Genomic DNA, 15562 nt, shown 5'->3' on the forward strand with positions numbered 1-15562 from the left:
AAATCAGTTAAAATGATTTGCTAGGGGTCTTCAACATACACTGCAACAATCTACTGAACAGTTTCATCCTTGTAGGTTTCTTATTTGAATATATATGTAAAGTTAGTCAAAAATATTTAATTTGACAACGTGTATGATAACTGCAGATATTGTCTGGAGACTGATGAACAATATGGAAATTATGTAAAGCTTGTCAATGTATTTTTCTAGTGGTCCCACTTACAGTGAGGTCATTTTATTGATTTATTTTTATTTTTATTTATTTTTATTTTTTATTTTATTTATCATTTGTTGACCGGGAAAGTCCGACTAGGTTCCACAGAGCCTGTTTTCAGCGGAGGCCCGGGGAGAAATGTCAAACCATAGCAAAGAAGGGGACTGTCAGCAGTCCTTCAATTAGGCTCCCTGTTAGGCTTTATAAAGACAAAGAACAAAAGAAATAACATGCTGCACTTTCATCTCACCTTTTTTGTGAAATCTCTGCAATGGCTGAATGATCTACTCTAACAGTTTTCTTTTTTTTTTTTTTTTTTTTTACTTTTTTTCCACCTAAAAGGTTCTTTAACTTATTTTACTGTTTTGCAACAGGCCAGCCAAGCTATGTCACAGTATACATTCTGCATATAAATTATAACAGGGGTGCTACAACTCTTGCTGCTGCTGCTGCTATTATTTTTGAGGTGCAGCAACACTGCTTCATCTGTGCACTTATCAGGGTTTGCCAGAAACAAAACCTACCATATTTACATTCTTAGAGTGCTATCTGTCTGTGCTCAGTACAGCTATAAAGAAAAAAACAAGGTCTTTATCTGAAACAACAAGAAGTGACAGCTGCCAATGAGCTATTTTGACAACTGGGGCTGCGTGTATCACTTCATTGCAGTACCATCAGTAAAAGGCACCTGTTAGGCAGGAGGCAGGTTCTAGCATTCTGCTTTGATACGTCACAGCCCTTAATGGTTTGGCACCATATCAGTGAACTCCTACTACACACACTGGTGCTCTCTGTTCCCACAGGCTCAGAAGTGGTTTCTGGTGCACTGCACGGCAAAGATTATGTCAGTGTGATACTTATGCTGCACCACCAGAGATTTCACATAAGATCTCTCAGCAGGTCAACTGAAATAAAACATCTCCATTACTGTAGAATTCGGATTTCATCCTCTTGCTTACTCAGATGGACTGAAGCACTGTGGTGCCAAGGGACCAGTTATGCATCACAAAGCACGTCCACAGCTGCATATATATTTGTTTATAAGACTGATTTTTGTCTTTTACAATTCTGTACTATAGTCAATGAAGCACTCTCCAGCACTAAACTGTTTTTTTTTTTCCAAGAAAAAAAAATGCTCATTTAGTTTAAATTTGCTAAAATGTTGCATACTTGAGACTCACATGAAATGTGTTACTCTTGCTATGTATGCCTCTTTCTTACATTAAAACATACCACTGAAACCCTTCAATACACCTGGAACTATCGTGTGCATATTACCCAAGTAAAGAAAGAGAAAAAAATGTTCTTCCCACTGGATAAACTGTCATGCGCTGGCAGACAGCCTCAATTTATGCAGACTTGTTTAAGCAAATTACTCTAAACTCATAGTAATCATTAGCGGACCAGAGTTCCGCTGTGGCGACCCCTAGCCGGGAAAAGCCGAAAGATACAACAACAACAACACTCTAAACTCATAGTAAGCCCTAGAAAGGCGCTATCTGTTTACTTTGATAACTCAGCTTTCTACATATTACCAACTTTCATTCTTGAAGCACCATGGAGTTAGGAAGCAAATGGTGGCAAACAATGCTATAGCAACAAGCTGTCAAAATGTGGAAAGCATAAGGTAAGGGGTACACAATTTCTTGCAAAACAGAAGTACTCAAGAATGGTGCAAGAATATCAAACGCATTTTCTTGGAAATACTGGAAATGTCAAATGTTACATTTTGGAAAAAAAATGCTTCTTCTTGGAGTAATGACAGCCTTGGAGATAATTATAATAATTAGCAGAGGTGTGGGACTGCAACCCATGACATGGAGGACGGGGGCCCTTGTCCCCAATATAAAACACCCCTTTCAGTCAAATGTCCAACAGATTATTATTCAGGGCATTTATTCATTCAAAATGTTCACAGTTTATTACCAGACTACTAATGTATATATAATGACATTCAGTGCCATCAAAGGAGGTCTAACAAAAGTAAGACAGCAGAATGTCATTTAACATAAAGGTGGTGAAAGCATGACCATCATTTCATAAAAAAATAGAAATTATGAGAAAAGAGGAAAGTAAATAATGGTTACTGTATATTATTTTACAGTGTGTGAGCATCTACAGCATAGATAGCTATTTACAGCAGAATTAATAGTACAGGCAGCTTTATTACAGCAAAGCAACACTAACACTTAAGGATGTAGCACACTGTTTACATAGTTGACAACACTACAAAGACTTATTTGTAAAAATATAAATATTTGTATTTTTAAACTGTTTCCCAAGAGTTTACAATAAGAATGGAAATCTGTATGAACTAATACCAGTAGGTTGAATACAGCTGGTACTTTAATAAAAGTGTGTTGACTGGCTTGCATGGAAAGCCTGCTATGAAGGCTAGTCAGTAAATACAGCAGGGGATGCAAGAGGTGTTAAAATGCCATGCTGTAGCATCAGTTTATCACAGATATTACATTTTGTTTTAAAATATGCAGCGGATCTGGAGAACTAAGTTATGCACCACTGCTGTGACAGGAATTTATGATGCACAGCACCTACACAGGAAATAAGTCAGGTACAGAAATAAGAAAGAAAGAGCAATAAAAGAAAATTATGAAACTCCTTATAAAGTAGAGGGATGTGAAAACCAAGAAAAGGCACAAATGGAAATGTGAATTGAAGATTTAATTATGCCAAGGTAAGAGAAGATGAGACTCAGCAATTAACAGCTAAAACAGGAAGAGATGATATAAAAACTGATTATAATCAATCAACAGCAATGTCTACAGAAGAAGATGATATTCCTGGGAAAGTTTAGAAATTAGGAGGGGAAAGGCTGTTAAAGATCTGGAATGTTTTAACAGTATTTTAAAAGGAAGGAAGCTTCTTGGAAAAAAGTTGTAGTGGCTGTACTACCCAGAGAGGGCAAAGACCTTCAGAACCACCTTCAAAGAGAACCATTTAAATTTTAACTATGATTATGAAGAGTTTATGTATATACTAGACAGGAGAATGGCAAAGATGTTGCAAAACAGATAAACATCATCATAGACCTGGATAGGAGGCAAACAATTGACAACATTAGTAAAACTGTGATGATCCAGAGGGAAGCAGAGTATAAGAAAACACTGCTATCCTTGGTGTGTTTTAATGCAGAGAAAGCATTCAATAGAGTCAGCTGGGATTTTATGAGTAAAGCAATTAAAGCATTTGTATTCCCTGACAGAGTAATAGAGCTAATTACGGGGATATATGAATGCTTTGAGGCACCTATTCTTAGGCCGGGAGAGCTCCTCATAGACAAGCTCTGTTTGAAGCTATTGGGAAAGAAAATAATGGACTAATAAATTCAATGATATAAATGTGTTGTGGAATATTTTGAGACAGTTTCAAGCCTTTTCATGATATAAAATGAAAAAAGATAAAACTTAGGCAATCGCAGTAAACTATGTACTCACATATGAATTGATTCAATAATACCCATACTTATGGGAGATACGATGAAGTATTTAGGTGCATACATTATTTATTTAGTTACTATTTGTTCACCAGGTACATGGAATAGTCTATTGACCCTTTTCAGGGATGACCTGCGCTTAAAGAGCAGAAAATGTGTCATGGTCTTTTAATCAACAATATTATATTCAAATATGTTTAGCGATTGTTTTCTCAATTGCTAGCCTTACGATAGTGGGATGATGATTGCTGGATTTAGATCCTAAATTGTTGAGTTTCTGAAGGAGGGAATTGGTCTCTTTTACTGAAATTAACACCATCCAGTTCCATTACAAATGATTCTGTTATGGCAGTTAAGGATATGTGTAAAGAAACTATACAAGAGATAATATAAAAACTAAGAAACTGGAAGCTCTTCATTATGGATATGTACGTTAAGATAACAACAGTGAAAATATTTTTGTTTCCTTTAGTTTTATACATGTCAGGCATATTTTTCTCAACCAGAGGAGAAGTTGTCGATAGCAAATAATAAAGATAAGAATTTATTTATTTGGGTGGGGAAAAGGATAAGAGTTAAGTGGGGTAAGTTGATCCTTCCCACATAAAAAAGTGGTTTAGGATTGCCTGATTGGAATGGATACTTTATTTGAGGCTCACATACATAATGCAAGCAGAAGGTTATATTTAAAGTGGAAAAGGATGATGATGGAGGGGAGATCAAGAAATAAGGAGACAATAGGAATTTAGATGCAGATCCCAAAGGAAACTAACAGAAACCAGACAGATTATTATATTCATAAAGTTGCACAAAGTATTCTATAAACTAAGCCAACATGGGAATAGAGAAAGAGGAGTTTGTCAACAGCGATGATTGTGAGAGAAGATATAGAAAATACAAAAAAGAGGGCTGGAATTTACTGGTGAAATTTGGCAAAGACTCTAGAGTACTGGCAGCAAATAACTAGAGAAGGAAAGGTAATAAACTGGGATGAGACCGAGAAGAAGTTTACACTGCTAGTTAGAGACTGCCTCCCCTACCAGGGATTGATATCAGAGTACAAGCACACAGAAAGGGATAGGGGAATGCTACACGAGTGACCAGCTCTGGTAGAGTTTTTAATCATGACTAGAATAGAAGCTGCTATCAAAAAGGGGATAATTAGTAAGGCATATAAAACATTTCATGAAAACTATAAGAATCAATCAGAGGAGGTTAGAAAACATTAGGAAGACAGACTCAAAGGGCAACTTATAAAGGAACAATGAAAGGACATCTGCACAGTTCTCACATATATGTCAAAGACTAGAAGGTACAGGATTTGTGCTTGGAAGTCTTTGCATAGATATTTGTATATTGCAGGTAGACTTCAGAGAAATGTTCCTCTTGTAGACAGCAAATGCTGGAGGCGTGATGGAAACAAGACAGGTAACTGGAAACATGATTTGAGGGGTTTAACAAGTTGGCAGATTTTAAACATTTCCTACAGAGTACTTTGCCAGAAATGTTGGGGGAGCAAGTGACTGTAACTAAGGAAATTATTCCTTTGAGCTGGGATACAGTATCTGAATTGCCTAGACATAGTTAAGGCCTCACTGAGTTTTATGCTATTGGCTGCCAAAAAAAGCAATTACTACAAAATGAAAATCAAAAGCTAAGCTAACTGTAACTGAAGTAGTGAATATTGTGAATGAGATAAAATAACTAGAGTGGGATCTTTAGAAAAGGGAAGGTGCAAGTTACATAGAAATAAAAGGTATTTGTGGGAATAATGCAAACAGCATAGTGTTCAACAGGAGGCGTAAGGTTTAATAGAAGGCAGGAACTGAGCAATTTACGTAATGTTGGAGTGAATAATTGTTAAAAAGAACAATATATATGCAAAGTAGAATACATGAATGACAATAAGATATTTTTCTGTTAATGTATGTGAGCCTATGTCTTAAGTGATAATTTAATAAAGTTGTTTAACAAAAGGGTTGGAGCAACAAAAGGTTGAAGAGGCTGAAACACACAAGTCAAATGACTCATACACATACACAAACGCACCCACAAACACACACACCTATATGTGTGTGTTTATAAATAAATAAATAAATATGCATATGTATGATTGTCTGCCTTTTGGTTGCTTTGTGTAAGAGAATGAAGTACAGCCCTCCCTCTGCTGTTGTGCAGTCTCTGAGTTTATATATATATAATTTGCAGGAGGTGGGGGGGGGGGTGTGCAAAAATATTTTGTGTCTTTTTTTTGTTTGTTTTTTAGTCTTTTTAGATTTCATCTAAAAAGATTGTCCTTTTTATATAGGCTTATATAATGAATAATCACCGATGAGATTGAAACTCAAAGCACTGAATGAACTCTTGACCAACTAGATAATCTAAAAAAGTAATTGCAAATAAAACCAACAGGTTACATTTACAATTAGCAAAACTAAAACCAAACTCAACTCTGCCTCATATTCAGAAATTAAATATATTAATCTCTGGGTCACACAACCTTGTAGAAAGATGAAAAAATCCTGAATATGCAACAGTTGAGCTGATGAAGTTCGAGCATTGCTAATTCAACCCACTATACCATCAATAAATATCACCTACCTTTAAGCACACTACAAAATGTATACAGCAAGAAATCATGTAATACCTATGTATACACATATGTGATCTATGGTTGAATATATAAATGTGTGTGTGTGTGTGTGTGTGTGTGTGTGTGTGTGTGTGTGTGTGTGTGTGTGTGTGTGTGTAAGTAAATCTGCTGTAGCTATACTGAATGGTTAAAAGATAATATCAAAAGTAGAAATTACAGCACTAGTAACACTGACTGCAAATGCTCATACATTGAGCTACATGGGTGGTGCTGTTGTACAGCATTATAGAGGCTATGTTAATCTGGTGGATAACATGGCTGTTTGATTGGTTATACAATAAGATTTGTCTGGTTACAGACTATTGGTGGATGTCTTGTGGATGGAGGTATGCACTGCCCACTTGTGTATGCCATAGCCACTGCTTGCTAAATGTCAAAGTATGTGAGTTTATTGCCCTACAGATTGCAAATATGGAGATTTTTTGTTTCTGGTAATGATCTTGTTTCTTTTACTTGTATCTACATACGCGGTTCCTTCATAAGTAGATAGCACATTAAGTCTTTGTCTGTACTGTGCTCCTCTGTCTGCATCTATTGGAATGCTAGACATGTCATGTCACACTTCAGAACTGTTACTAATTGAAAATGCATATTTATGGTTGCCATGTAACCTACCACCTCTAACCACATCTACAAATTTTTTAGGTGTGGTTACCATCATAATATGGAGAAGAAAATCAGGTGTGTGCTTACTAAAAGGATGCAAGGCCTAAACAGCATGTCCTACATGAACAAACTCAAAGCCCTGTCATTATACTTGGTATCCTACAGACTGATAAATGTTGACCCATATCTAGCATACAGGCTTCCTCTGACCTATTACTGATGGAGTTACTGCACATCAGCAAGTCAAATGGCATCAGAAATAGTCTAGGGGGGGGCGGTGGCCAAGGATGAACACAGGATAGCAGCAGATTTCTTCAGCTCCACCAATTTCATTACATTGACAGGAATTAATTACTTAAAAAATTAATTTTTGAAGTAATTTTCTTTCTAAATATGTTTGTTTTATATAGTTCTTGAACTATATCTAAAAAAGAAAGGAAATCTTAATAATATTCCTGTCAGAAATTACTTTGGAAATTTTCCTGTCAGTTTATCAGTCTGAAATGAGTTCCAGTAAGACAAATTCTCAAGACTCCAGCATCAAGAAAGAACTTCAGTCTCTGATAATTATAGTCCAGCAACTTACTGCTAAGATGGATAAAATGGATACTAAAATAGACACTTTCATAGAAAAACTACAAAACAAATAGACTTGTTACATATGGACCTGCAACAACAGAAGATCCAGATGACAGGCATAGAAGAAGCTGTGAATGACATGGAAAATAGAATACAAGAAGAGGAAATCAACATTGAGTTTCTGCTGAAACAAAATACACATTTACAAACAAAGCTGGATGACCTGGAAAATAGATCTAGGCGCAATAACATTAGGATTTTTGGACTGCCAGAAAATATTGAAGGTAACAATATTACTTCTTTTTAACAACATGGCTCCCTAAAACTTTAGATTTACCAGAAGCATTCTCTTTTGGTATCGAAAGAGCACATAGATCTATAGCTAATACTAACTCTAACAAAAACTATCCTAGATCAGTTATAGTTAGATTTATATCATCTTTTGATAAAGAGATGGTTCTTAAATCTGCTTGGGCTAAAGCTCCTGTTAAGATTAATGAAACAACTGTGCGTTTTGACAATGACTATTCTTCCATGGTATTAGCTAAAAGAAAAGTTTTTCTGCCACTAATAAGGGAGCTTAAAAGCACAGTTTAAAACATACCTTCTGTTTCCTGCCAAGCTTAAAATCTTCCTTCCTGATGGTCCTAAAATTTTCGATGACTTAGACTGCTTTACTGTTTATCAAAAAAAATAAGATTTTGGAAAAAATAGAAGAAATGGAATGGGCTAGTCCTTCGTTAAAGAGACTGGCAACTGAAACTTCGTGGAAGACTTCAGAGAAGAAGAAGAGACTAAAAAACAAATGATTTGTACTATGTTTTTTTTTCTTTTCTCTCTCATCATTTTATTTTATTATTAATCTTTTTAAATATAGTTCCTGCATTCCCAAGAAGCAACAAATATTTTGAAAAAGATTTAATCAAAGTTATTCTCTGTGTGCAAAGAAATGTTTTGTTTCATAACTAGTCAAAATATCTGGAGATTTAATGGCAAGCTGTGATTTAACTTGTTTCTCTTTCTGAAGAGGAAAAATAAGGTCAGTAATTTGATACATTTTTTTTTCCTTTAAAAGTTTATATGTTCTTCAAATGCTATTCCTAATTATACTTTCTTGATTACACTGCTTATGCTTGTTTGTAAATAATCTGTCATGCTTTAACTAATAATAATTAGAACTAAATAATAGTAAATAATATGTTTTATTTTTAACTCTATTAATATAAACAGTAAGTAACATTCTATTGTATATACTTCTTATAGCTTTCTCTTACATTTTTTTATTTCTGCCTTACACCCTTTTACTTTCTACTCTCTTTTCTTTTCTTTATTAATATATAGAAATGCTTTTGATCATATAGACACAGTAAATAATAAGATTTGCATAGGAGTTGAGTTGGGACAAAAATGTTGAGTTTTGTTACTTATTAATAATTTTGGGCTTGATTTCACTTACATAGAGTCTGTAATAACCTGTAGAATGCATTGTGAAGGTTTTGTCATGTTTAGATGCATTTACACTGCTAAATGAATGTTTGTCACTAGTTTTTAATACGTTTCCCGCCAAAATGTTAAGAGAGACAATCTGGGATGTGGGCTGTCTCATGCACGGTGTCCATGAGCTACTTCAAAAGCTTCAACTCTCAGAATTCTCACAGAGAAGCTGAAAGCAGCTAGTCTCACCTTTGACCTAGATATCACACTGACACATCACAGATAAAGGAATGACACTACCTAATTATACTTTCTTGATTACACTGCTTATGCTTGTTTGTAAATAATCTGTCATGCTTTAACTAATAATAATTAGAACTAAATAATAGTAAATAATATGTTTTATTTTTAACTCTATTAATATAAACAGTAAGTAATATTCTATTGTATATACTTCTTATAGCTTTCTCTTACATTTTTTTATTTCTGCCTTACACCCTTTTACTTTCTACTCTCTTTTTCTTTTCTTTATTAATATATAGAAATACTTTTGATCATATAGACACAGTAAATAATAAGATTCGCATAGGAGTTGAGTTGGGACAAAATGTTGAGTTTTGTTACTTATTAATAATTTTGGGCTTGATTTCACTTACATAGAGTCTGTAATAACCTGTAGAATGCATTGTGAAGGTTTTGTCATGTTTAAATGCATTTACACTGCTAAATGAATGTTTGTCACTAGTTTTAATAAGTTTCCGCCAAAATGTTAAGAGAGACAATCTGGGATGTGGGCTGTCTCATGCACAGTGTCCATGAGCTACTTCAAAAGCTTCAATTCTCAGAATTCTCACAGAGAAGCTGAAAGCAGCTGGTCTTACCTTTGACCTAGATATCACACTGACACATCACAGATACAGGAATAGCAGATTAATAATATGTGTTAAAACCTATGTCCCAAACATATACATTACTATAACTCATTTAATTCATCTGATTGACAAGCATAAATAATTTTATAACTCTATACTGGAAGAAATTGTCATGTGATATATTTTAAAGCAGTAGTATAGCATGTTTGTAAAATCTGGTTACTAAAATGTGTTTGCTGTGCATTATTTTGTATAAAGCAGACAGATTTATTGAAGGGACAGCAATGTAAGATGGTGCTCAGTAAAGATACAACTCAGTGAGATCAGATATATATGTATATATATGTATGTGTGTGTGTGTGTGTGTGTGTGTGTGTGTGTATGTGTGTGTGTGTGTGTGTGTGTGTGTGTGTGTGTGTGTGTGTGTGTGTGTGTGTGTGTGTGTGTGTATGTGTGTGTGTGTGTGTGTATGTGTGTGTGTATATGTGTATGTAGATATATATATATATATATATATATATATATGTATATGTGTATATGTGTGTGTATGTGTGTATGTATATATATATATATATATATGTGTGTGTGTGTGTGTGTATGTGTGTATGTAGATATGTATATAAATGTTTCTGAGAATCTGCTTAACTATGAAGTATGATTTATAACAATTTTTATGAATACAATATTTTATTCTATTGGCAATAATGAGTTTGAGTAAATGCTCATATACAAGCAATTCAAGGTTTTTTTTGGAAGCTGTTAACTGTATTTACATGACAGAAAATAGATGCATCCTAATATATGTTATGTCTGAATCATATTAGCCAAAGTTTTTGATTTAAATGAATGTTAGAACTTATTTTTCTCTCCTCTTGATTTCTAACATCAAGATTATTTGAATGCTATTTGAATACAAGTGTTTTACAGTACATGGATGTATATAGTAGTATGAACAGTTTTTAAAAAAAAAAAAAAAAAAAAAAGGTTTATTTTAGTTTATATGATGCTGTTTTACCAAATGTGTAGTCTTGTCTTGCTAGATAATTGAATTGAAAACTGTTAACTTCAGTTAAATATAACTAGTATTAAATTGATAAGGTGGTAGCTGACGTACTGCTGCTTAGGGTAGGGGGTTAACTTGAGTGGTAAATACTACTGTAAGTTGGAGTTTACAACTCCAGCCTGGATGCAAGGTTTAATCCTTACATTATTTTCACTTGTTCATTGTTATTTATATATAGTTTTGACATCCACAATATATTTTGTACATTCATTGTCACTACAAACAAAATTGAATCCTATACGAATCCCATAAGAGATTCAATAAATACAGCTATATTTAAAGGTACACCTAAAGGAGGAGATGTAACATTACTTATCTTGTTATTTGTTATTTTGATCATAAGATTCTTAAGTTTTAAAAATGCCAAATGGCATCTTTAAAAGGAATTTCTTTAAACATTAATGGATTGAATAATCCATGTAAAAGGGCAAGCCTAATAAGATACATTAATTTACATAAGGCCAACTTAGTCTTCCTACAAGAAACCCATCTCTTGAAAAAGATATTGATAAACTAGCCACAAACAAATATACAGTATTGGTTAGTTCAGAGCACACTCAGAAAAAGAGGAGTGGCTATTTTATGGAATAAAAGTATGCCCATTCCTAAAACCATTAAGTCTTATCAGGATGACAAAGGAATGTTTTGTATGGTTACAATACAAATTAATGGGAAGACTTACACTTTAATTAATGTATATTGGATACCTGGAATTGGTATTAATACAGTGAAACATCATCTTGATAAGATCATATCATTCTCTATAGGAGATATTATTTTAGCTGGTGACTTTAATTGTATACTACATGAAAGTGATACTACCACTATAGGAAAGAGAATAATTACATCTAATGCAAAACATTTAAAGGATTTTGCTAATTCTTATCATTTGAATGATATTAATAATCAGATAGATTCAAAATCATTACCATACACTTTTTTTTCTAACAGATACAAAACTTATTCAAAAATAGATAGGGTCTTTATTTCTAACCAGATGGTAACAGATTTAATTAATTCCAAAATCATTTCATGTCCTATATCTGATCATAATTCAATTGTTTTGAATTCATGATAAAAATACTCATAATGTTCAGATCAAAAGGATACCAGCATACTTAACTCAACTAAAAGACTATAAAGAATATATACTTTCAGAAGTAAAACATTTTTAGATATAAATAACACTCCTGAAGTCTCCATTGTTTATGTTTGGGATGCCTTAAAATCATATCTATATGGACAAAGTATCAGATGGTATAATAATAAAAGGAAATCTTGGGATAAGGAATTGTTAGATATTCAAAGTAAATTAGACTCTTATAAACAAAATAATAAAGAAAATATTATGGACAAGAAAGTTATTGAAGAAATAAACAAACTAAATGAGAAATACAAAGAAATTTTAACTCATAAAGTTAAAATAACTTCAGAGAATACAAGTTTTGTCTTATTCAATAAGCCCCAAATACTTACATAGACTTAAAAATAAAACAAAAAGGTTGAATAAACAAAACCATATCAAAGAAATCTTTTCTCTAAGGAAAAAGAAGAATGTTTCTAGTATACCAGAAATACTAGATGAATTTAGAAATCACTTTCACAAAATTAACCATAATAATATTAACATGAAACCTAAAGATAAAATAAAGGAGTTTATAACCACAAATATGAATAAAAAGCTTAATAAACAACAGATTAAACTATTGGACAAGGGTATTTCATATACAGAAGTTATTACACAAATAAATAAGCTTAAATCAAACAAAGCACCGGGTAATGATGGTATTATACCAGAGATATATAAAATCCTTTCTAAAAATACATATTCATTAATACATAAGGTTTTTATTTTGGCCCAAACTGAGTTAATAACCCCCCCCATCTTGGCAATATACATTTATTTCGCCAATTTTAAAACCTAATAAAGATCCAACTAGATGTTCTTCATATCAGCCCATCTCATTACTTAATGTTGATTATAAAATGTTTATGAATATCTTTGCTGATAGATTGAAGACAATCATTCCCGGCATTATAGATATAGATCAGACAGGCTTCATTGTAAATAGAAATACTTTTGATAATATAAGAAGAACTTTAACATTAATAGATTTTGCAAATAGGAAAAAGAAAGATTTAACACTTATTAGTCTTGATATAAGTTCAGCATTTGATTCAGTAAGTTGGGACTATCTGTTTACCTTAATGAAGTGCACAAACTTCTCGGATGCATTTGTAAATCTAATTGAACATTTATACAAAGGAACGGTGTCTTATATTAAGGTAGGAACATATGTTTCACAAAAAATACCCATTCTTAAAGGTACAAAACAAGGATGTCCACTTTCTCCACTATTATTCACTTTAGTAATAGAGCCTTGGGCTAATTTGATCAGAAACAGTACTGACATAGAGGGTTTTGAAATAGATGAAAATACAACATCCAAAATTCAACTTTTTGCAGATGATGTTCTAATTACATCAGCAGGATCTAATTCTTCTATACAGTCTCTATTTGATAACATGATGAATTTTAAAAGTATTTCTGGTTTAATATTCAATGAAGAAAAACTAAAATACTACCTATATATACACGAAAAAATATTCTCATTAGTGATTTTACTAAATATGTACCCAATTCAGGTCAGATAACTTATTTAGGTATAATACTATCTAAAGATATTAAATCTATTATATATAATAATTATAATACCTGTTTTCTTAATATACAAAATCTTTTTAATACCTGGAATAATATGTTTTTTACTATGGAGGAGAGACTTACAATTATTAAAATGATAATATTCCCCAAGATTTTATACTTAATACAATCAATAATACTTCCACCTACAAAAATAATTATCAAGAAACTGAACACACTAATGTTAAATTTCTTATGGGCACCTAATAGACCTAGGATTGCATTAAAGAAACATACTAATAGCTGGTCTCAAGGGGGTATTTCTTTTCCAGACTTTAATTTATATACTATCTCTTTTATTGTAAAAGTTATTACTTTATTAATAGATCAGTCATATGTCACAAAATGGAAAGATTATTGGAAGCTAATTAGTATACACTTCATGAAAATCTCCTTAACACATAAAAATATGATTGTAAATAACTCCATGTTATGGTTACTAAAGGAATTTTGTACTTCAACTATTACACCTAAACATATGGTTTGTTACCCATTAAATATTATTATTAGTTATCGTAACTTTATATTCATGCACCCTAAGTATAGGGAATGGAATTTTATTGTATTTCCTATAATGTATACTCAGGGTATGCTTTTGTCATCTACATCTGAAGGAACTCATTTAGCTATAGATAATGATCTAAAGTACTGGTATCAGTTGATATCTGATAATAAAGTTAAAAATCTAGATTTCTTAAAACAAGAATTTGATCTAAGAGAAACTTGCTGGTTAGAGGTTCAGACCTTTAGACAACATCTCATTAATAAAATAGATTTAATGTCTATAACTGTTAAAGAATCTATTCCAACACTGATTGATTACTTGATATTAAATTTACAACATAAAGTTTCTGATAAAGGTAAACTTTCATACATACATAAAGTTATCAGACAAGAAACTTTTTACAGTGTAGATTCATACTGGAATTATTTCACTTCTATTAATGGGGACCCACCAAATCAACAAGATAAACAATATATATTGGAATCTGCTTATAGAACTACGTCTTCCATTGTCTGGAGACTTTATACATGGAAATTTTTACATAGATCTTTTATACACCTTTGATGATGAATAAAATAAATAATAAAGATAATCTATGTAAGAGATGTAATGTAGAAATTAATGCTGACTGGGCTCATATGTTTTATGACTGTATAAAATTGAAAGAATACTGGAAGTCAATTAATGAATTTTTGCAGGCTCTTTTTACAGATAATTTCATTATTTCTAAATCTCTTATATTATTCAACACACCTGTACCTCAAAGTGTTAAAAAGGTTAAGCTTCCCTTGTTATGGTCTATTCTAGCAGTGGCTAGGAAAATAATAACTAGAAATTGGATTTCAGATACACTTCCTTCGTTCAATGAATTTAAAAATGTTATGAATATAGTATGCCATATGGAAATAAACACAATTAGGACTAGAACAAATAGAAAAAACATCTTATTTTATTGTATGGGATAATTTACAAAATATGTTAAAAAAAATTTAATTTCAATAGCATGGTATTTTAGTTTAATTAATTGACCTGATTGTAGTGGATGTCTTTGTAAATACTTTAGTTGTTTTGTTGAATATTATAATAATACCTATTTTAATTACTTGTATAAAATTGTTATGATATTTCTCTTATATGTTAAAACAATAAACCTGTTTTGAATAAAATAAATAGTCTAGGGATCTAAATATCTTCTTCAATATCAATAGAACAGTTTGGACGGACAGGTACGTCTCGCACAGGATACTAGTTCTCTGGAACAGACTCCCCATCCTCATAAAGCAAAGTTCATCCCTGTCAGTATTCAAGTGCAACTTAGATCTATGGATGAGAAACAGAAAATTTATCCAAGGACTGCCCCCTGCACTACTAATGGGCAGAGGTAGCTCATAGATGCTTTATCCCATGTGTGGCTCCCATAAAATTATCTATGGTATGATACCAGTTATTCTCATATGGAGTACTATATAATTATCAAC

General features: G+C 32.4%; 1 protein-coding gene across 1 annotated transcript in view; it reads right to left on the reverse strand.

Moving 5' to 3' along the window:
• The window catches only part of DISC1 (DISC1 scaffold protein), a 2387713-nt gene that overhangs the window by 1062182 nt on the left and 1309969 nt on the right, over positions 1–15562 (reverse strand). The window lies entirely within an intron of this gene.

This window comes from Protopterus annectens, chromosome 1.part1 (genome assembly GCF_019279795.1).
Source record: "Protopterus annectens isolate FY-2018-M chromosome 1.part1, PAN1.0, whole genome shotgun sequence".
Classification (NCBI taxonomy): domain Eukaryota; kingdom Metazoa; phylum Chordata; order Ceratodontiformes; family Protopteridae; genus Protopterus; species Protopterus annectens.